We start from the raw sequence: 23,632 nt of genomic DNA, 5'->3' as shown, positions 1-23,632 counted from the left end.
AATGGTACATAATTAAATCTCAGTGTCTTTCGTGTTACTTTGTAAAAGAGCCTCTACCATAAGAACATCATGAAAAACTTTGAAGTAGCATCTGAGTTTTCATACCTTTAGTTAGATGACGATGCTATCCTCGTATGGGTCCATCCCGCTTATTAGGCGTAGTTTTCCCAAGTATCTCTCTTTTTCTTGCTGGCTGAGTCCTTCACTTTCACTATAAGGGTGCTCCACATTTGTTTTTTTGCGTTTTTCATATTTTTTGGCAGATAAGACATCTTAAAAATCACATTTTAACGCACACTTCTATCTCCACCTTCTGTGTTTACATTCGTGTTCCGCGCACATCCGGGTAACTTCCCAAATCGTGACATCAGTCCCAACACCTTCTTGTCACTGTCTGAAAGGGCATAAATAAATGGGGGAAAAAAAATCAAATTACATTTTGTGGAGATGTACATAAGTGAGTTTCCTCTGTGTTTATAGAACCTTAATATTTCATGAATTTATGTTCTATTTTTGAAGGACAAGAAAACCTTTTTTTTTCAGGTGAGATCGACTGCCCTGCCCACCTACTGCTGCTGCTGCACCAATTTACTTTGGGTGACCAAAAGCAATGAATTAGGTAGTTTCATACAGTCCCCTACTGTCACAGCAACTATCCACGTAAAAAATAATCCATGTCCGTCAGTCTCTGAGCCCACAAGAGCCAAAATCCGAGATGACAGTTTCGTATCTAGACAAACGCTGAAAAAGACAATCATCGAGGTAAACTAGGTAAGTGTAAGCTAGCTTAAGCTAGCACGTGCAGCAAAATGTGGCCGGTGTTAGCCCACTAACTTTTTCCAGCGCTCTTTCTGTCAGAGTCAAATTAAAACGAAACGAAAGAAGAAAGAAAGTAAAGGATTGAGTCAGCCACTTTCTGTCTGTAAGTTAGTTTTTTCACCAAAAAACGTGATGCTTTGTGTTGTTAGTAATGTAATGAATAATGCAGTAATGAATATCGCATGCAAATTCTACTTTGTTGTTTTGCAGGGTGATGTAATATGAATAAGGATAGACAAGATACATAAGAACATACATACATAAGAATTACAATCACCTACAGAGCATTGTGTACTACTACATGCAATCTAGCTTTAACTGTTTTACAAACCCTTGCTTACTTATGTTCATATGGTTAAATAATTACTCTGTAAAATGTTAATTGTGTTGTTCTATATTTACCAATGAGTCATAGTGGGAATTGTGCAATTTTGCTGCTGGATATGAGGCATGAAGACCAATAATTTCTGTCTTTAGAACATTTAAGAAGTCAAGAGCTGTAAGAAAACAAGATTTGTTTTTACTTTTATAGCTACACCACTGCTTTTCTTTCCTAGCATTATACTGAAGGGGTAGAAAGTCTGTATTTGAACCATCAGAACTCAACTGAAATGTTTCCTTTATTTTTGTGAGCATTCCTGAATACCTTAGCATTTCTACAACCCATGAATGATTTTATAATGTTTTAGCTTTGGTTTTTGCTCTGCCACAGAGATCAATGTGTGGAATAAGCTGTTCCAGAAACATGAACATTCATCTGCTTAACCACACTCGTCTCTTTTGCCATTTTCAGGCTTTCCACCAGATGGGAATAGTTTTGGCTCAAGAGATTCTTTGCCAATAAGGTTGAATGTTGGGTCATGGGTCAAGACCCCCTCCCAAAGATGCTGGAAAAGATTAAGGTAAGGGTTTCATTGTCTGCAGATCATTGAAGTTCTCATACACACAAACGGCACATGAGTTGCTGTTGCCTTGAACACAAGAGCATATTATGCCGCAAAGTAAAGGTCTTCTATAAACTTGTTTGAGATCTCGAAGATCTGCATAAAGTGCAACACATCACTTTCTCCACAAGATGGGGCTAAGTCACAGCAATATTTATTTACAAGAAGCTCTCAGCCTCTTTGACTTGCCTGGGATAGATTTCTTTTTATGCTAAATGTTTGCCAAAACAGGGTGTTAAATGATCAAGATTAGATTTCATTATTCAGGGGGCCAAGGTTTTTATTAACTGGTAGTAAACTTAAAACTGTGGTAGTGGAGGACTTTCATTTGCGTATGATATTGCTGTCTCTGTGGATATCCACCACACGTTTTAGTATTTTGCCCTTTCTTTTTATCATTTTTCAAATTTTAGAAGAAACTGAGGATGGGTAACACCAAAATAACATTCAAAGCTAATGACTGAGATAGGTCACTAAATATAACCCTTCAAATCTACAGTAAATTGAATATGAATCAGAAGGCTCACAGTGATAAATGAGTGAAAAAAAAGTGTTTTAAATGGGAGTCTTTATTTTTTCAGCAAAGGAAAAGCAGTAGTGAAACAAACAACACATTCAGATATATTTCAAACCCATTCCACCATAATGATGCACAACTCCTGTTCAACAAAACAACATCAAAGCTTGTCTTCAGCCCTGTTAACCAGATCTAACTTAGGAAAGGAAGGACTGACAGGCTGTAATTAAGGAACCCAGTGTGGTAATAACTTAGTTATTGTTACCCAGCGTGTACTGACAACAGACAAGAGCCAAACAGGACACACCCTCCAGAGGCTGAGAACACACTGCAGGGGTCCACATTCTTTGTATGCATAATACATAAAGAGTCAGGAACACAATTCTACCATCTAAACAAACCTGTACAGTGGGTTTTACAGCAAAGAAATTCTTCAGAGTGCTCAAAAATACAGATTAATGCTTTTAACAACATTGAAAATAATAATTATAAGAGTGTTGCTATTATTGATTGACGTGTATGATAGCTTGAAGTTTAAAATAAAGGAACACTTAGTGAAAAATTCATAGTGTTGACCTTTCATGATGAGCTACCTGTGCTCCTTGAGTGAAGGTAATAAAAATACAAGAAAGCTGTGCAATGGACACATTATTGTCAACACTGAGTGTAGAAGAAATCATCAACATTTTGTAGATTAAAAAAAAAAAACATCAAAAATTTTAAAGCTCTTTTGCCTGATGTAGTGATTTCTTGAGATCAAGTAATGGTAAATTGAATTTTCACGTTTGTAGTGGTTGTTGGGAAATATTATTCTTAAGAGACTTCTCTTCAACTTTTCTCCACTAAGTTGAAATGTCAGCAAATTTTTATAGTTGACCTTTAAACATCAAATTGCCCTCATTAAACCTGTGTGTTTATCCTAACATTTTTCTTCTTTTGGGTATAATGCCCTTTGTGATGAACCCTCAGAAACAGACCCAAACATAGATATGATAAGCAGTTGTTCGTGGTTGATCAGCAGGAATCAAAGGTACTTAGTTGTCTCCTCTGTTGTCTGTGATCGGAGCAGCTGTTGGAAGTGTGACATTTGGAGCCACACTGCCAGGTGAAGTGGTCACAACAGGTGTGGTTGTGTTTACCGGGGGCCTGACAGTTGTGGGGGAGATGGTGCTCCTGTCTGGTGTAGTGGTTGGCATGGTAGTGGTGGTTGGATTCGGTGTCGTCACTTCCTCAGATGACTCCTCGGAGGATTCACTGGATTCGCTGGATTCACTGGACTGAGAGTGATCAGAGGAAGACCCTTCATGGCTGAAATGTTGCATCTTGTTACAATAGTGATTCAAAAGCCTCCTCAATAAGAAATTTGGGACTATGCGTCCGCTCTCAATTCTTTCACGCAAGCGCCGACAAAGCTGAGGAGACAATACATGAAATGTCAGAAACTTTACAGAAGGTTCAGGCTTTATCAATTTCCCAATCCATTTCCTCCTTATACTTTTATACCGAACAATTATGTGTTAAATGAAATCCTTGATATTGTTTTGAATACTGATCTTGGTACTCAGGTCTTACTCCTCTTGGACATGCATTCAGGGCTATCATTTTGAACTCCCAAAACACACATCATATGAGAGAGTTTATCGAAGTGGATATTTACACGTTTTATGTTCTACTTTCACCAACAAGATGACTCAAATATTGTAATTTTAAATGCCAGTTTCCTATGTGAGGGGTACGAGTCAGACCATAAGCTTGACTGCATACTGAATTTAAAAAAAAACATCAACATTTGACTGTTAAAATTAAGATGAGTGTGCATTAACATAACAAGAGTTTCAAAGAGAAAAGAAGTATAGCTGCATTCATGGGGGGCGCCAAAGTCATCCAGTAAATTCCTCACTGAAGATTAAAGGGAGTAAGGAAAAGCTATTCTTGTCATCTGAAGCTGATTTTTTTCATTGCTTTGAATGAGAAATATTGCTTTAAACAGTTTATGGAAAAAAAGCAATTTTGAAAATGTTGACAATATTTGTTGCTATAGCAGTTTACAGCCACCTGAGTGGTAAATAAACTCGAAATGAATCAAATTATTAACAGTACAATTAAAATAGACAAGAAAATTTGAGTCAAGAGATCTCAAGAAACTTAAATTTATGAATATAAGTCATTTGCATTTCATATGAGTTAAAGGACTGAAAATGTCAGCTTGGAAATGACACAACACAACATCAAGGAAGCACGGCACCGTCATTGACTGAAAAAGAGATAAGTGATAGAGGTAGGAAGAGCTTTGTGGTCAGCTTACAGGCTTAGCAGAGGCTGTTGTAAGGAGGACAATGACGAGGGTGATTGTAAAAAACTTCATCTCTGATTGGTTCCTGTCTGCGAAGGAGGGAAACCACAAATGAAAAACACAGTCACTTGCATACAACTAACAAGACACTGTCACAGGGCTTTGCTTAAGAACAGTGTTTAACACTGGAAAATCACAAGACTCTTGGCAGCACATTAATGTTTTCTAGCAAGATACTAAAATGAGAAACTGTTTTTAATGTAACATATCAATTAAATTAAAAGATAAAAAACAAATCAATTTAAAACTCACCGGTTTTTAGACCTGTTCACTACTTCTCTCTTAAATCCTGTCGGGAGTGAACAGAATCTCTTGTTGCTGTGATGGCTCTCTGTATCAGTGCAGAAAGTTGCGTGTCTTCCATGCAGGACTGCTCATCTTTAATATACCCTGCCCTGACACTGAGTGGGCTGTGCCAGGGGAGAGTATTAGGCAAGACTGGGATGCCTTGGGCTGGAGTGTTAGGGAGGGGCAGATGAGGAAGTTTACCACAGACTCAAAGATGACCTGGCAGTTTAAACAAATGTTTCTTTTGTTTTGTGGGGTATGTATGTTTTGGCAGCTGTAGAGATGCTCTGGCTTTCTCCTAAACAATTACTGATTCAAACCTTATATTTAACTGGCACCTCTGTGGTGTTAACGAGTTGTAAGTCATGTTTTTTAGACCCTGTAAAAAAATTTCAGCGCTAACTCAAACCTGCATAATCAGTCAGTTCCCCCATCATTTATAATCACATAGTACCACAGCATAGAAGCAGGGGAATCTTTGGATGACCTTCAAAACTCTTATTTCAGATTTTTTAAAGTTTAAAGTAAAACATAAATGTCATAAAAAGTCTTAACCTATTCAAAAATGTGTGAAGGTGCTTTGACTGAGACATCAGATAGAGTTGTGTGACTTTCTTAGAAGTCTGTTCTTGTGGATTTTCTAGTTCAAGTCACATTTCATTGCATTTTCTACACCACATTATGTTTTATTTGACAAAAGATTAGGGATGCACGATACTGGATTTTTGCCGATATCCGATATGCTGATATATCGGAACCCCTTTTGGCCCATACTGATACCGATAATCACAAGTTTGTTTGTTTTTTTCACTGTAAAGAAAGCTAAGTCTATCCTGTACTGGAATTTATATGTTACTCTAATTGTGATGGTCTTATTTGTTTAAGAAACACATAAAACAAGACAAAAAAACATTTGATTTTACCATAAATAAGAAATGTATTATTTTTTCAAAATCAAGACATTCAGTATTGAAATACAGAAAAATAATTTCTTTAGATCACATGAACTTTAAATGTACAATGCATTTTCAAACATAACCAAGGCATTTGATTATTTTAGAGCTACTGTAACAACCTGGTGACAGACACAGAGCTCTGCACTGCAAATAAATGAAGTGCTACATTTTATGTAAGGAGCTTATTTTTCAGATGGAAAATAATAATAATCCTAACTGAATAGCATCTTATCGGCTGTGCATATCGGCAGAAATTTTCATATCTTCCGATACCGATAAACGTGTTTTTAAGCTTTTATCAGCTTTTATCAAATGATACAAGATGAAGAGTACAGGGAATGGTTTAATTTGTTTTCAGTTTAAAGAAAACTATTTATCACTGCCTTACAGTATTGAATAACATATCCTGATTATTAGAGTTCTTAGATAACTGCTCGAACATTTCCCCCACAGAATCCTTGCATTTCATGTCTTTAGTCGAACTGGAATCTCCTTGTTTTAAAGTAAATCCAGCTTTAAACCAGTTTGAGTAAGTCATTTCAGTTGAAAACTTTGCTCTTTCTGCTGGTGCTATTAATCCTGTTTATGTGGCTTTCAAGATCTTAGAGTGTTTTTCCACAATGTGGCAACTGTTCACTCACCATAGTGAGTTGTACCTCAGGATTTAAACATTAATGCCAATGTTTAGTGACTAAGCAGGATGAAGTACCATTCCCTTCAAACCTCTACATGTAGTGACAAGAATTTACCATTAAAAATAATCACTCTACAAATTTTGCCTTGAGTGAGTGTTTGTTGTTGAACAGAATGCTTGAATGGGAAATTTTGTCCTCTGGTACAGTCAAAATTTATGAATGGTTTTACGTTTTATTGGCCGAATGATATTCCACATTTTACAGAAGATTAATGACATACAGCAAATGGAAACGGAAATCTGAGTGAGGTGATGGAGAAATAACACAGAGTGAGGTCTGTCAGTGGAATGTAGCAGTAGAGTCAGAGTGAAATAACACTCTGATCAGACCTGTGTCTGTGACGCCTCTGTGTTACCTGAGACTTCCCTTCACCTTTGAGCTTCACATTTTTCCATGTGAAAACTCTGCAGTCACTACAGGTGAAAAAATCCAATTTCAGTTCAAAGGTTTAGGAATAATCTATCTATCTATCTATCTATCTATCTATCTATCTATCTATCTATCTATCTATCTATCTATCTATCTATCTATCTATCTATCTATCTATCTATCTATCTATCTATCTATCTATCTGTCTGTCTGTCTGTCTGTCTATCTATAAAATTTTACAAGTCTATAAATAGACTTATATAGTCTATACCATTCTGAGTAATGAGATACCGGACCATGAACTACTTTTAAAACTGCCAGAGAAAAAATCGTAAATGAAATAAATGTCCATGTGCCACCTTCATTTTAACTTATGCTTTAGTTTATTAAAGAAAAATTCTGCAAAATTAATATGAACTAGTGTCAGATTTTTGTTAGTTATGTGGGAGTTTTAGGATCCCAACATATGGGAAAAAACACCACTGGTATATTAAGGAGCTTTTCAACTTGAGCCTAAAGTTCCAAAAATTTCCAGGGACAACTTTGTTCCTGTAACCTATTGTTTGTTTGTGCTTACACCAAGGGACAAAGACCCAGGTAGATTATGTTAGTTAGTTATACTTTATTCCAGACCCTTAGGTCCATATAAATACACAAATAGTTAATAATAATTAAAAAAAGAAAAGAAATTAAAAAAGGAAAATACAATTCATATGTTGACAACGATTTTATGCAAATTAGGCCAGCGACATATGGAAAAAAATGTAACAGCCACACACTACAAGACTAGTAGAGGGCAGAAAGATAGTGTCAGGCATTCAGCAAAACTGACACCACAGAAGGAAAAGGTAGGCCGTCATTGTTTTGTGCAGCACCACAGTTAGCCTGTTAGCGTGACGCAAGAAATTCAGCTCTCGCTGCTTTTGATCATGCATTATTTATTTTATTTTTATTTATTTGTTTTATTGCACTGCAGATAGATTTATTGACCCTTGAAAGAAGACTTGCTCTGGCCTGTCTGTGTCATTTCTCCACAATAATCTGCCATCTCAAGCACAAAGGCAGCAAAGATCAACCCGTGTTCTGGCTTAAAACATGAGCCTGTTAAATGGTGACTGGACGGCTTTTTTTTTACACATTGATATCTATAGAATAGGCTTTAGTGGTCTGAAAGCAATGTAGTGCAGGTCATGATACTTGGGTTTCAGAACCCTAATTGGTGAAATACAGTTAGATTAAAAGTTAATTCAGTTAACTAAACACACCCCAGATCACATACCACATGTCTTACACATTCAGTTTCGACCACACAGGTTACAGTTAAGCCAGAGCTTTTCAGGAGGAGATCCTCTGGTCACTTATTAGTGTCATCAAACCAGTCTACTGTATCGTCTAGTACAAAAAGACTAGACTTTGTTTCTAAATCAGTTAGTCAGCTCAAGTCAATAAACAACGTTGTGGTGACGTTGAACTGATGTAAAGGACTATGTTATTACCAGCATTGCCAACTAATGGATGATTCAAGCATTAAACCCCAGACTTGAAAAAGCAATGAAACTGTGACAGTTTATAATCCATATTTATGAGCTATTTAATCCCTGTGGTTTGACAGGAAATAGAAGCGCATTGAAATGTAAAGTTACGTATTATCAGTGTAACTAAGGGAGGAGTACTAGGACTAAATGAATTGGACCGTTGAGAATAGTTTTCATTTTTGAGGATTAAAGTTGAAAAAATAAATTTTAAGAAATAAAAAGTTAAATTCATTGCTGAAAAAAGGCAAAAATTGGTCATGAAAAATCACAACAAGAGTAAAAAAAGTCATTGGGTGTTAGGTAGTGACATTATGCAAATTGTACACAACTGTTGCTTGGCTCAAGCTGCTACTTCATACCACATTTTCAATAAGCTAAAATACAACAATTAAAGAAAAATGTGATATATTGTAGCAAAAAGGAATAGTATGATAGACAATTGTTCAGCAAATGATCACAAAACAAGCAGCTCTTCCTCCTCTGCTGTTGTGCTCCACTGCTTACAGCTTACAGAAGCATTATCGAAGTAGGCTGACATATAACAACAAAAATGTGCTAAAATCTTAGATTAATAAAAAAAAAAACAAAATTAAAGACTGAACAAAGTCAGCTTTTGTGTATTATGTTTCTTTAGGGTGTACAAGTGAATGAAAAAGTGGTTTGGCCATTTTGAAACACTGTATTGTAGAAGTTTGTACTTTTTTCCTGAAAGTACGTTTCATCTTTTTTCTCAGCATTTTGACTTTTTCCATGAAACTGTCAACTTTGTTTTCACAATTCTAACTTCAGACTTGATGTTTAACCATTTTTAGCAAAGTGTGTGACTTATTTTAATCAGACAAAAAATAAAAAGAGAAGATTCTCTCAAGGTGGTGAGACAGCATGGTTTTTTTGGGAAATGCCAATGAAATACCCTCCTTTTTGCGTGTTACTCTTGTTGTCTCCTGTGATAGTCTGAGGCCGCACTGCTTTCTTTGTGCTTTATGAATAGAATCTGTTTACTCACGGTGTCTTGCTCGTGTGAAAGGTTGAAAAAAGGTAAACGTAGTTGCCTTCTTGCTCAAGAACATCTGTGACATTTCCTTATGAGAGTTAAATTACTGCTGCTTATCACAAAGCCACATTTTTTCCTACTTGTTATTTGACAGGGACAAACGCATGAAACAGTGCTTCATACAAAGTAGATGCTATACATACAACTGTCTAGCCATGGCTTATTTACAACCTCAATTTTTTTCCTCTACTGAAATATTATCTGGAAGTGAAACAGTGTCTCGCATATAAAAAAAACTACTTCTTCTAAAATATCATAGCTAAACATGATCAGGGCCATCCTTTCCATTATGTAAGTTGTTTTGATTGGCTAGCTATTGTGCATTGATGGAACTGTTCTTTTATTATCCAAAATGCATCGTCATGATGGAGACTCACCTGGTTAGTTGAGCTCTTAATCAGAGTTTAAACCTGAATAGCCAAGCTGTTACTCACATTATAGCTCCACATCACACCACCTAATCATTACGTAATAAGCTCACTCTTGAAGTTGACTTTATTGATACATTTTTCTTTTATTTTCCCTACTCTGTCTTTTTTCTTTTCTATTCCCTTTTTTTAAATTGTTGTTTTTATTTTTGTTGTTATTCATTCATTTGGGGGAGGGGGGGACATGATGTGGGTTGAGGAGGAAAGCTGGGCATCTCATCTCATGACTGATGTTGTATCATTATAGACATTTCTGTTATCATGTGTTTTTTTTAAGTGGAAATAACCCCCCCCCCCCCCCCCTTATATATATATATATATATATATATATATATATATATATATATATATATATATATATATATATATATATATATATATATATATATATATATGTATATATGTATATATATATATGTATATATATATATATATATGTATATATATATATATATATATATATATATATATATATATATATATATATATATATATATATATATATATATATATATATATAATAAAATTAAGAAATTAAATAAAATAATAATAATAATAATAATAATAATAACAATAATAATAAATTGGATTTTATGCATACTTCGAAAAGAAAAATATCATAGCTTCATTCCCTAGAAAATGTTTTCCTGCCCTGTGTGGCAAATATCAGCTAGTGAAAGTCTCAAATAATGTCAATATCATAATAATATTGTGTCATTAGTTTCTTCATGAGTTAAAAGTTAATCATTAGACGCTTTTGTGTAAAAAAAGACCCCTGCATTTCTGGAGTTTCAAAACTGTTATGATGGCTTTTAAATTGATTTCACCTTCCTGGACAGTGTGTGGTTATACACTGAAAATTGTTTTTTGAACCAGGTGACATAACTGTAAATTTGCTGAAAAATTGTCATAACTTGGTCAAGATACATTACAATCTGGCTTCAGGCTTTTACAGCCAGTCTACAGCAGACACTTGGGGAACTGCAGTTTTGCTTTTATAAATACAATAAACATTAAGAAAGCTATAGGAGTGAAAAATTAGAAATATAACATTGAAACCAACACCTTATGAATGAAAAAAAAGTGATGGAGAGATATAAAAAATCTACAGTTCACAGTATTGTGAACATGGACAGAAGAGAGGACATATTCGGTTTGATTTGATGATACCTCAAGTTCCATTTGAAGCTTGTACTTCAGTGTAATGAGTATGTCCAAACTGTCCAGGGGAATGAAACACATCGGCAGGGATCCTGGGCTTTGTTTATGAGGTCAGATAAGCAGAAAGTATTCTTCCAGTAAGGTTTTGCATTGGTGGTTTATGAATAATGCAGCTGTGGTCTTCACTTGCAGCTATGGTTTCCTTTTGTCGGGTAATTTCTGAGGTGGTCTCATTTTAAGACAAGTCATGTTAAGGCTACAACAGTAAAACAACACAAAGTGACAGACATTGGGAATTCAAAACACTGACTAAGAAGAACATAAATCTTAAGAAACAGAGGTACAAAGGCAACACATGGTTGTTGGTTTATAAGATTCTTTGTAAACTCCCACACTTTCTATATCTAGCGCTCATAAAGTTAGGGTGAATTCCCAGAGGAGATTCAGTTCCTGTTGGAGGGATGTTGTTGTGACAAAACACAAGCATTAGAAAAAACAATGTGCATCTGAATACTGAGGCACCATGTTGGTATCTTGGTGGAGAGGAGAGGATACGTATAATGACTCAAAGTCTTTGAAAGTAGGGTGATCTGTTTATTGTTACCACATGTTTTAAAACCTTTTTTATATATATAATCAGAAGGGCAATCATTCCATTTAGCCTAAATAAGAAGATTAGATGCCTGCCTTTCTACTTTCCCACCTGTCTGCCTGCATTCTGCACAGTCACTTCATACACCTGGGTGGATATTTTTTTAAGTTAAATGTGTGAGGGGTTGCTCAAGAATTACTCAAGCACAAGTAATACAATTCAGCCATTTGTGTACTAGTTGGACGAGTTGGATGCATGCATGACTGCATAGAAATCCATAGTTGATCCATTTGCATCTTCCAGGCAGGCCGGTTAGCAACAAGTTTAGTATTTTGTTTAGTAGATGGCTGGATTTTGGATACTTCTTGATTGGCACTAGAGCCAACCTTAACACTTGAAGGCACAAAAAATATGGGATGTTTTGGTATGTTTTACTTTTTCACTTACAGTACTTTTCAGGCTGTTTCAGGTGTGAAAAAGCAACATAATATGAATAAGCATGACATCTTTAATTAAAGATAATGTAAAACCAGTAATTACAACATAATCATGAAACAGTAATCATCAAACTTCAGCCATACAGTCACAGTCTAAAATAAAAGAGATTTTTGAACCTCAGTTTTAGTATTTAGTTCTGGAAAAAGTTTGTTGTTCTAGTCTCTAAATATAAGTTATGGTTTGTTAGGTATGAATAAATTCTTTGATCATGACTAAGCCTAAGTGTTTAAAACAAATCTTTTCTCTCCAAACATCATCAGAAAACTGTGTTTTTTTTTTAAAGGAAAATACTTCTATCGGTTCCAAAAGAATGCATCAAACACAAAACAAAATGTTTGCAGAGGGTCATTTTGCCTCCCCAGAGCATTCTTTTTCAACATAAAATAAAACCCAGAATCATAAAAAAAGACAGTGAAGTGATTGACACTCAGGTAGTTGCAAATTATTGTTGCTGTTGTTGAAAAAACTGGCAAAATATATTCTTACCCCCCCCCCCCCCCCCCCAAAAAAAATAAAAATAAAAATAAATAAATTAAATAAATTAAAAAAAAAAAAATGAATAAATACAATAAGTAAATAAATACATAAATAAATAAATAATAAAAAAAAGTCTTTGAACTCTGAAATTCATAGTGGCTCTCAAAAAAAAAGAGGAAGAGTTTTGTAGATCTACCTCTATTTCTTTTCTGTCTAACTCCAGAATTCATGGGTTCCTTTTTACTCCTTTTTTGCCATTTGTCCTTTGTATGGAACAAACCTGGTTGTTTAGTGACATCTGCAGGTGATAGAATGTATCAGCAGTCTAAGTTGGTCTTATAAAAGGATTCATATAAAATTGAAAAACTCTAAATTGGAACAACACGTCTCCTTTGCTCTAAATTGGATTCTAATCATGTAAACATAGTAAAGATACTAATCACAATTTTAACCTTAATGGTGTTGAAGATTGTATTCTAATACAATAGCAACATTGGGCAAGCATTTGTGATCAATATGTTTATACCTTTGACACTTAGTCCTGGCATAACCCGCCACAGACAACCAGTCAAATGTGTTTACTGCATACGTCTCATATGTAAAGCTTTCTTTAAAATGGTTGGTTTCAACCCAAAGCAAGGAAGACTTGTGTTTATTCAAATAGAGTTATGTAACAGCTTAGGTCAAACATGTACAGTGCTTCACAAATGTAAAAGATCATCTGTCATATAAATAGGAAAACCACCCAGCATCCTGAAGTGATTTAACTCTGACCCTTTCTTTTTCAGAGATTTTCCTTCGCTTCACCATTTTTTTGAGCAGGAGTGAGGATTTTATGCTTTAAATCCCAAATATGAGCCAGAAAACTGGAATTCTCTGAGAAGATATAAATTAATCAAAAATAACAAACAACTACTTAAACACATTATTCTGTTCAAAATGAGCTGAAATTTAGCAATCAAAAAATTGGTTTATTTTGTTCTGCTTTTTTGTAAAACAGTACATTTGAGAATTCATAGATAACAACAATTATTGTATTTTAGCATTAAAAATATATTTTTATAAAAGAGTTTGTTAATCCTGGTGGATTAACCATTACAGAAAACATTAAAAGTGTTTTGGTAGTCAGCTATATACTGTGAATTTATGGCAGTGGTGTCAAACACCTCACACTTGGTGGTGCTCCGATAAATGTGTTAACCTCTGAGCCTGTGAGGAGGAGTGAGGCTGAAAGTGAAACCTTCAACAGGTTTTTCCACATAAATGAAACTTGTAAATGGTTTAACGGTTTTTCTGCAGACCTGATCTCTCTCTTGGTGTGGGAAAAACACAGTGTGAGTGTGTCTCTGTGGATTTGATACTTTTTGATGAGTGTTATCAAGGTTTATCACCTGTCCTAAATTCTTTCTGTATGGCTCAGAGGGTGAAATTGCAATGATAACTTCAGTTAAAAACAAAGTAACTGTGTGAAATATCACACATTGTTACTTTATTTGTTGGACTTCAATGTGGTGAATATCGCAGTACTAAGACTACATGTTAACCGTCACACTTTGCTGTGGTTTCAGAGTTATGAGATTTGAGAAAGTGAAGAAAGGAAGAGGACAGATTTTTTTTTTCCTGTTTCTGAAACTCCCACACAGTCTGTTGTTAGTTTAATGATCACTGTAGATGGAAGGAGCAAAAATCAAGTGACTGTTTTATTTACTTTACACATTGGTCTACATACTATCACAAGGACAAACTTCTCTTTTCTCCTGTTACTTCTTGTTTCAACACCAATCACGTTTGACAGGTAAAAGTAATCACAAACAGAAAGTACAGACATTCTGAAATGACGGTTCACAAAGTCCCAGATTACTGAAGCACATCCTTGCTGTAGATTTACAGACCACAGAAGTCATGACAAAAAATGGATAAAACTCCAAACCTTGACCCAGTTTGAGGGCATTGTTACATATTTTTACTCTTAAACAGAAAAAAAGAAGCACATCATTTTAAATGTCAGGTTGTTTGTCATGTCATGAACGTAGTTCTTCCCCTTTCCCGGTGTAATTATCAAGAAACACACACACATCCAGTAAGTATTTAGGGCTTGATAATAACAGAGCAGAACAAGAATCTGGTACCCCTATTATTACTGCAGCAGCCTCGTAGTGATTACAACATATGGAGATGTGGGTCAAGAGTAGGGATTCAAAGAAATGTGCTCGGCCTTGTATTATATGTTTTATCCTTGTGTACTTTTGCCACTGAATTATTCAAAACTTGTTTTAAACTGAGTAACATTTCAGGTAAATATTTGTATCTTTCTTTCAAGTGTGATTGGGCTGTCAGGATTTTCCAATCTCAGTAACTACAAATGTATCAGTCTGTTTATTAAAAAGAGTACTAGGTGTGAGCTTTTTGAAGCAAAAACCAGAAAGAAATTGAAGCGAAGTTTAAAGCACTTATTTGGGGTGCTTCTGTTCCTGTGTAAAGACTGTGATTGGCCTCAGCAAAGTGCAGTTTCTCTACAGATGTGTAGACGGACCCACCGCGCACGGCCGATTCATTCAAGTATGCCAGAAAGTAAACATTAACATTCCTGTAAAGAAGGGCTGGGAATGAAATGAAATTTATTCCTTCTTCTGCACACTTCCTAGGTCAACAGTCAATAATTATCCAGTGAGATATTGGTTACAGCCTGACAGATTAGTTCTTTATTACTTTTATGTTTTTTCATGCCTCATGTAGACAGATTTAGAGTCACAGTGAAGCTGAAGAAAGAGGTTACATGAGGTCAGAAAAACAACACCAGCAGCTGAAGAAGAGTAAAGCTGGAAGGGAGAGGAGGAGAATGAGCAGGAGAGGAAAAATAAATGGAAAGGGAAATGATGACAGCATAGTTGTTACAGCTTACACTAATTAACACCCTGCAGCCAATTGAGAGCAGAGACAAAGACAACGACAGCGTGTTGATTAATAGTGTCTATGTTTGTTTGAGCCACATACTGCCTTTTCATACACTTTGATATGTTTTAAATGTTTTGGTGCATCTCTTATGCACCTCAAAACATCATTTTCTTTCAGAACATAGAGATATAGGGTGAAACAATACAGATCTTGGTTATTCTTATGACCCAGATTAGGGATGCACGATATTATCAGCACAATATCTGTATCGGCTGATAAAAGCTTAAAAACACGTTTATTGGTATCGGAAGATATGAAAATTTCTGCCGATGGGCACAGCCGATAAGGTGCTATTCAGTTAGGATTATCATTATTTAGCCATCTGAAAAATAAGCTCCTTAAATTAAATGTAGCACTTCATTTATTTGCACTGTAGAGCTCTGTGTCTGTCACCAGGTTGTTACAGTAGCTCTAAAATAATCAAATACAACTTGTTAAAAAATGCATCGTACATTTAAAGTTCATGTGATCTAAAGAAATCATTTTTCTGTATTACAATACTGAACGTCTTGAGCTTGAAAAAATAATACATCACTTATTTATGGTAAAATCAAATGTTTTTTGTCTTGTTTTATGTGTGTTTCTTAAACAAATAAGACCGTCACAATTAGAGTAACATATAAATTCCAGTACAGGATAGACTTAACTTTCTTTACAGTGAAAAAAACAAACAAACTTGTGATTATCGGTATCGGTATCAGCCAAAAGGGGTTTTGACATATCGGCATATCGGATATTGGCAAAAACCCAATATTGTGCATCCCTAACCCAGATGTCTCTTTTAAAATTCTGCTGTTAAGATCTTTTGTGACCCACTGTCAGCAGCTTGGAGGGGAAGATTTACTAAATTTTTGACTAACAGAGCTACAGCAGTAATGCTCACAACTACATAGTCAGTCCTCTTTGATGCATAGTTTGCCAGTTTATAGAGCTCGGACGATATGCGATTCTCGTGATTCAATGCTTTAATGATTTTTGGGGTGCCAATTTGATTTAAATTGTGATTCTTCAGTATTCCCAATTTTTGCAATTTTTAGTTTACTTTTTAGCAGCAGACCATGTCAGAAAGTTAAATGATGATAATAATGTCTACAGACTATATCGGGAGCCTTATTTCCCCATAAAATGCATATCACGTGAGTAAGAGAGAAACATTTCGGCCTCTGCTGGAGAAAAGTCGTAACTTTTTTCTAATCCAGCCTAAAAACAAAGAATGAAAAGAAGGGTGAACAAAAAAATGACAAAGAATCCTGGTTTTTAATATTGTAAACCAAAAAATCCTGATGCACATGTGAATCGATTATTTCTCCCAGCCCTGATGGTTAATTTATCTAAATGCTTTGTGAAAGACGGATAGCCTTTACTGTTGTTTGAAATGTAATTATTCAGCCTCAAATCCATCTGTACTAGTGGTTGTGTTAAATTTTTGGTGTACAGCCAGTGTCAAAAAACGTATGTTATTAAAAAAAAGATGACAGGAAACTCAAAATTAAATAAAAAATCCCTGCATTTGTGTTTATCTAACCAAATTCATCTTCTTTTTTTATATTTTATGTCCTTTATAATTTCAGCAATTATATTTACAGCCTTTTAGTACTAGTACTGCTTTGGCCAAAAACAAAATACCCCTTTAATTTTGTGAACACACAGATACTGAAACTAATCTGGATTTGCGGTGAAATAAATTGGTTTATTGCCAAAATTGTGTTACATTTTTTTGGAACAGTTTTAAGAAAGTAGAGCATGCCCATGCAGAATTTAAACATACTCTTACCAGTCTAACTATGCTAATGAAGCTTTTAATGATATTTTGATATGTGAAATGTTGCAGAATACGTTTGACTTGGCTGTCATCCTCTGCTACAAATTTGCAGTCAAACAGAGTTTAACTTTCAGGATAACAGGTAAGTGTACATTATATAGAAGCCTCAAAGCATGAAGAGTCCTCCAGTATGAAGTCAGTCACTTTGCATAGATTCAATTGCTGCAAGTTTCAACTGCTTGAAATCATAAGTAATTTTGTCCCTCTCACAATCATTTTTACATAGAATTGCAGTGTTCTTTACCTGTGATTTAAGCTGTGACACAGGAATTGTGCAATACTGAGTTGCCATTGCAGTAAACGTAGCAACACTAAAATGTGTTGGGCAAGGTGTTGGCAGGAATTATCTCTACAATGAGCTAAAGACATATTTCAAAAGTAACAAATCACTGGACCAAAGACTAACACAGATAGATTTATGATGCATGGATTATATTAACAGAGAAATAACTTGTAGGTGCTCATCTGTATCATATTTACCATTACCTTTTTTAATAATACATCAAGTTTCCTTTGTTTTATTGTTTATCAAGAATGACAAAAACTTCAACTTCTGAATTTTTCTTCCATAAATTATTTTACTACACCAACATTTTAGAGCAATCATAGCACACAACAAAACTCTTGTCAAATCTTCTCAACTCACGTTAGTCCACACTCTGATGCATTAAATAATAGAATATCAAAAAGTAAAGGCTTGACAGTACAAATGTGTTTGCTGCAGCAAAATCATACTTTAACATTCACACTGAAAAGATTCTGTTATTAAAAACACACAAACACAAATCTGATCACACATGATGGAGACACAATTCCCTGCATGACCCACATTCTATATAGGCCATGTGATATGTAAAGTTACATTTCAGGGACTCCTCTTGGCTAAAATCATGGTCCACATCATCCTCTAGAGTACTATCCTAATTGACACATCATAAACAGTTCTGAGTTGCACTACAAGTGTTGGATTGGCAGTTTTTGCAATGTATTGTGTTTTTCAAACATTTTTTTCATAGCTTTGCTTCTTTAACACTACTTTACTACTACTACTCTAATTTTGCAACTGATTTTGTTTACATTTTAAGTGAAAACTGGCTCCCGTGTCATAAGCTGATAAAACTTAGCTTGGAGATACACAAAACTTTGTCTAAATGAACATCTTTTGTACATTATTTACATAGCAGACATGTCGCAACAGAAAGTATGTTTCTTTAAATTGTGATACAAATATTTTCAATTTGTTATTTCCTCAAATGAAGTTGAAAAATAAGATTTGTCGATTGCAGATCATCTTCATCTATTTCAAGCCACAGATAATTCTTTTAACTATCAGCAGTCCTGTTTAGTACTTTCATTTTTTGGAAATTTGTGGCTAAGCAGTTGTTGATGCTCTGCTTCTTCACAATAGTTGCAGTAGGTCCGAAATTTCAAACAGGACCCAAAAGATGAAATCCTATAACAGTGGATGGTTTGGTATGTTTTTGTTGAGAAGTCATGTCTGTTCACTAGACCCAACTCACCTTTTGGCAATGGCTTGGTGTCATACAAATGTATTAATTATAATAGATTTCCACTGACTTGAGAAAGTCAAGTGTCCCTGAGCTTCTTGTCACGCTACATGTACCTCTGAGTTTTGTTGACTGCATTTCTCTTTTTAAAATGCTGCCTGAGTAAAAGCAAATATTTTTCTGATCATTACAAAAAAGGAAAGCTGTATAAATGTCACATTTATTCACATCTTGCAATTTAGTGCAATTAAGCTGTTGGGCGACAAACCGCAGCTGTGAAATCAACACACACACACACACACACACACACACACACACACACACACACACACACACACACACACACACACACACACACACACACAGACAGACAAATACTCAAACTTGTACATTGATCTGGGCTCGTATTCGCAAAGCATCCCAAGGCTAATAGTAGCTCTTAGTGGCGTCATTCTTAGGATAAAAATTCCTGCAACTCCTTAAACTCCAAGATTTTACTTAGAGTTTTCCCTTGGTTAAATAAAAGTTATTCACAAAGCGTCTTAGGCCTTAGGAGAGCTCCTAAGATTAAAACTGAGGAGGGAGGAGGACTTTTAAGAAACCTAAGCGTGGTCGCTGATACTGGGGTCAGACTTCCCCAACACATTACACACAGAACCTGCTATCTGAGATAGCTGTTTATCTGGCAAGCCACCCCCTAAACAGTCCAATTAATAAGCTTATGAAATTCCATACCATTCATACAATTATCAATATCAAAGTAAACAATGCCAGCTGTCATAGCCTAAATGATAGCCCTTTGAATTGCAGTATTTACCAGTGCTTTTCACACTTATCACGTTTGCGCACAAAAGGAGAAACAACGTGTTGATTTGTTGGGCAATGTGCTCCCAAGTCTACTGCTTCCCTTGTGCTGTTATCCTGGGACGCAATTTCCCTCTTTATTCTCTTTTTATTCTCCTCACAAGCTATCTAGTTGGACTTTCTAGTTCTTTTGTTTTTTCAAATCCATTTGGTTCAGTGTTTTCACAGGAAGTGACAGCGGAATCTGTGCCAACTACTAATATCAAACACGTTAAGAAGTAAAATTACAAGCAGAGACAGTCATAAATATGATATAATGTGTTTAGCATGTGAACGAAGCACATTTAAAAATTTTGAAGCTGTGACACAATCAATTTAATCTTGCTTAGTTAAGCAACAGGGTCAACCACACCTCCTCGCTAAGATCAAAGTTTCTGTTCCCTCTTTGCTCAGAGTTGCTCTCAGATACTATTCCTTGCCAGGAGTCTTTAAGGTAAGTCAGGGGCTCTCTGAGAGGACTCCAAGAAGCTTTGTGAATATGGGCCCAGGTCGTCTTCCTCTGCAGGCCAAGACTTTTATGTATGGGAGCACCTGTGGTATTACATTTGGATTTTTAAGGGTCATACATGGGATTGCTGAAGTTTCCTAAACCACTGTGGTTGTTGTCAAGGAGAGGGCCGTAGGCTCTACGTCTGAAATGGACAAAAACAAAATCCAGAAGAAAATTTTCAGTATGAAGCAGGTTGGTTTAAAACGTTAGGAAACATGACAGGAAAAAATCACCAACACAAAACAGATGACTGGGTTTTCACTTGTAAAGATGTCAATTTCCCTTAAAAGTGATACTCCGGGATGGAACAAGTTGGGTCCTATCGCAAGGTTTAGGGCCGAAATTACCCCTACAGCAGTGTTTTCGTGCAGCAGAAGCCCAGGGCGCACACACCAAACACCCCCTCCCTGCTCGTCTGCCGGTTTCCTATGCATTCAGAGGGGACCAATTTTTACTTGACCAACAACACAAATGAACGGACTCCCATCAAAAAAATCTGATATCGGTCTGCATTCACGCTTTATTTAAGAATTTTCAGCGCGTTACTTTCACACAAAAACGCACAGAAAATTCTCTAAATAAAGCGTGAATGCAGACCGATATCAGACTTTTTCGGTGGGAGTCCGTTCATTTGTGTTTTTGGTCAAGTAAAAATTGGCCCCATCTGAGTGCAGAGGAAACCGGCAGAGGAGCAGGGAGGGGGTCTTTGGTGAGTGCGCCCTGGGCTTCTGCTGCACAAAAACACTGCTGTTGGGGTAATTTCTGCCCTAAACCTTGTGATAGGACCCAACTTGTTCCATCCCAGAGTATCACTTTAAAACAGTCTCTAAACAACACATTTTTATCTAATTTACCGACCATAGACTTCTAATTATATGGTGTCATCCACAGATTGATCTATACTTCGTTAATTTGCCCAAGCATGTTTAATGGAAGATCAACACTGAACTCACCGGATCTTGAAGTGGTAAAGTCCTCCCAGCACAAGGAGAACAATTGCGATGAAGAAACAAATAATGACTGCAATGCTTCCTAAAGGAGAGAGTATAAAACATTGCATTAAAATATGTTTCTGCTCTTTAGTTTTCTAGCATTTCACTCCTTTGTTTTACTCTGAAATACATACAGTTACCTTTCTCAAAGTGGTTTTAGCTTGAGTCAAAGAAAAAGTCTTCAGGGCTGAAAACTGTATCTCTTTCGAGGAGTTCACTGAACAACATAGTAAGATTATCTTTGATTCCCAGCTGTGATCTGCATGTGTTTTAACCTATTTAATCAGAATTTTCGTTTTTCCTGTGATTAAACAGCCTGATCATTCACCTGTGTCCAAGATCAATCCATTTCATCCAATCAACTTAATTTGAATGTCAATACAGCCTGGCAAAGTTGTATGATAACTATAGATGGAACAAAGTATGCAGACTGGCTGTCTTTTAATGTACATGTTCTGGAGATGTCCACTGAGCAAAGGCATGTGAGAATTGTTGATATATTTAAGACGAAACTAAAGTCAGTGGTTGTAATAACAGTACACAGATGGACCTTACAATTGCACAGCATCTCGGACAGAATGAATCAGCATCAGGTGAAGACATGACGCATTCCATGATGATTTGTCAGTGAGTAAGACAGCAAATCTTTGCCCAGATAAGACAAATCGAGGCTGGACTAACCTTTGAGCTGAAGTATTAATTAGTAATCTGCTTGTGAGGAAGTTTGCCAAACACTAACATTAAAGTGTTCCCGCTTGTATTCACGAGATTCTTGACCTGCATGTTATGAGAAATCAGGTCAGTGGTTCAGCAGCTTTGTGAGAAGAGTATTTTCTCTTCAAACAGCTACTCTTTGATTTTAGGTAAATTCACTTTGCACTTCACTTTTACTGTAAACACTAAACTGCAAAGTAAACAAGGAAGCATTTGAAAGGAAACTGCTGTCGTCACATATTAACCAAAGATTGGCACAGTGCTCAAGAAAGCCAGAGAGTCGATGGGAGATAAGTGTCTGTGTTGAAAGTGTGTTTTAGGTTGGCTTAACTTTGACATGTTATAAAAAAAACTATCTGACCTTACACACTGTGAACCTACACCGAATTAAGGTCAGATCTAATTGAAACAAGGATTACTTGACATGTGGAAGTTGTTGATACTAAACCAACAATGACGAGTCAGGAGAGACAGCCAACGTTGTTTAGTCCAGTATTGTAAACTGTAGTGGGGAAGATATTTCCCGACAATGTTTCACATTAATTTCATTATAACCTCTATTATCTTTCATCTATTACCATTGTCACCACCAAACTTAAATTTATTGTAGTATGACAAGGCAACTGTAAAACTATTCATAGATTTGGCTGTGCTCTGTGCTGGGCCCTAAGTATTCATTTTCATATTTAAAAGCGATAAACATGATTTTCTAGCACTTGCCTGGCGCTTTAATTGAGATAACTTCAGCTTGCTAAGAAGTTTTAAGGGTGATTCTTACAGCTCAAAAGATGATCCATAGTTGAGTCTGAATTCCTTCTCCATATGTATCCCACATTACTTCCCTTCATTATTAAATTACATAAACATGTGGTGTAACATTTTTTGTACTGTTCACTCCGTCATATCTTTAAAAACAACAACTTTTTCAATATACCTGAGCTCAGACCCTCAGACTTGTGTCCCTCCTGTTCCACTGTGGTAGTTTCAGTGTTCCTTGTAGTGGCGGTGGGAGTGGTAGCACTGATCTTTTTAGTGGTGGTGCCAGCAGCGCTGTTAGTATGTAAACTGCTTGTGGTTGTACTTGGATTGGTGGTTCCAGCTGATTGGGAAGTACTGGGGTTAGTGGTGATGGGACTGGTAGTAGTGGTCTTTTGAATGGTTGTGCCAGGAGCGCTGCTGGTTTGTTTACTGCCTGAGGTTGTACTTTGTCTGGTGGTCCCAGTAAATTGGGTGGTTGTGCCAGTAGCACTGTTGGTTTGTGTACTGCCTGAGGCTGTACTTTGACTGGTGGTCCCGGTAGATTGGGTGGTTGTGCCAGTAGCACTGTTGGTTTGTGTACTGCCTGAGGTTGTACTTTGACTGGTGGTCCCAGTAAATTGGGTGGTTGTGCCAGTAGCACTGTTGGTTTGTGTACTGCCTGAGGTTGTACTTTGACTGGTGTTCCCGGTAGATTGGGTGGTTGTGCCAGGAGTGCTGCTGGTTTGTGCACTGCCTGAGGTTGTACTTGGATTGGTGGTCACGGTAGATTGGACGGTTGTGCCAGTAGCATTGTTGGTTTGTGTACTGCCTGAGGCTGTACTTTGACTGGTGGTCCCGGTAGA

General features: G+C 36.2%; 2 protein-coding genes across 5 annotated transcripts in view; one reads left to right on the top strand and one right to left on the bottom strand.

Annotated features, from left to right (window-relative positions):
- Positions 1–159, bottom strand: part of sh3bp2 (SH3-domain binding protein 2) — a 78,285-nt gene extending 78,126 nt beyond the window's left edge. Inside the window, exon 1 of one of the 2 annotated variants that reach the window (XM_074690391.1) lies at positions 106–159. The gene's annotated coding sequence lies outside the window, so the exon portion shown is untranslated. The remainder of the gene's footprint in view (positions 1–105) is intronic. The other variant, XM_074690392.1, reaches the window with a different exon arrangement.
- A 542-nt stretch (positions 160–701) lies between these two features.
- The window catches only part of LOC141805366 (uncharacterized), a 73,242-nt gene continuing 50,311 nt past the window's right edge, over positions 702–23,632 (top strand). For all 3 annotated transcript variants that reach the window (XM_074690397.1, XM_074690396.1, XM_074690395.1), the window contains exons 1-2: positions 702–771; positions 1,613–1,721. The gene's annotated coding sequence lies outside the window, so the exon portion shown is untranslated. The remainder of the gene's footprint in view (positions 772–1,612; positions 1,722–23,632) is intronic.

The sequence above is a fragment of the Halichoeres trimaculatus genome, unplaced genomic scaffold (genome assembly GCF_033239565.1).
Source record: "Halichoeres trimaculatus isolate MK-OKI-2021-1 unplaced genomic scaffold, fHalTri1.1 fHalTri1_scaffold_16, whole genome shotgun sequence".
Taxonomy (NCBI): domain Eukaryota; kingdom Metazoa; phylum Chordata; class Actinopteri; order Labriformes; family Labridae; genus Halichoeres; species Halichoeres trimaculatus.
Note: the sequence above shows the minus strand (reverse complement) of the source record. Positions and strands in the feature narration are given on the sequence as shown.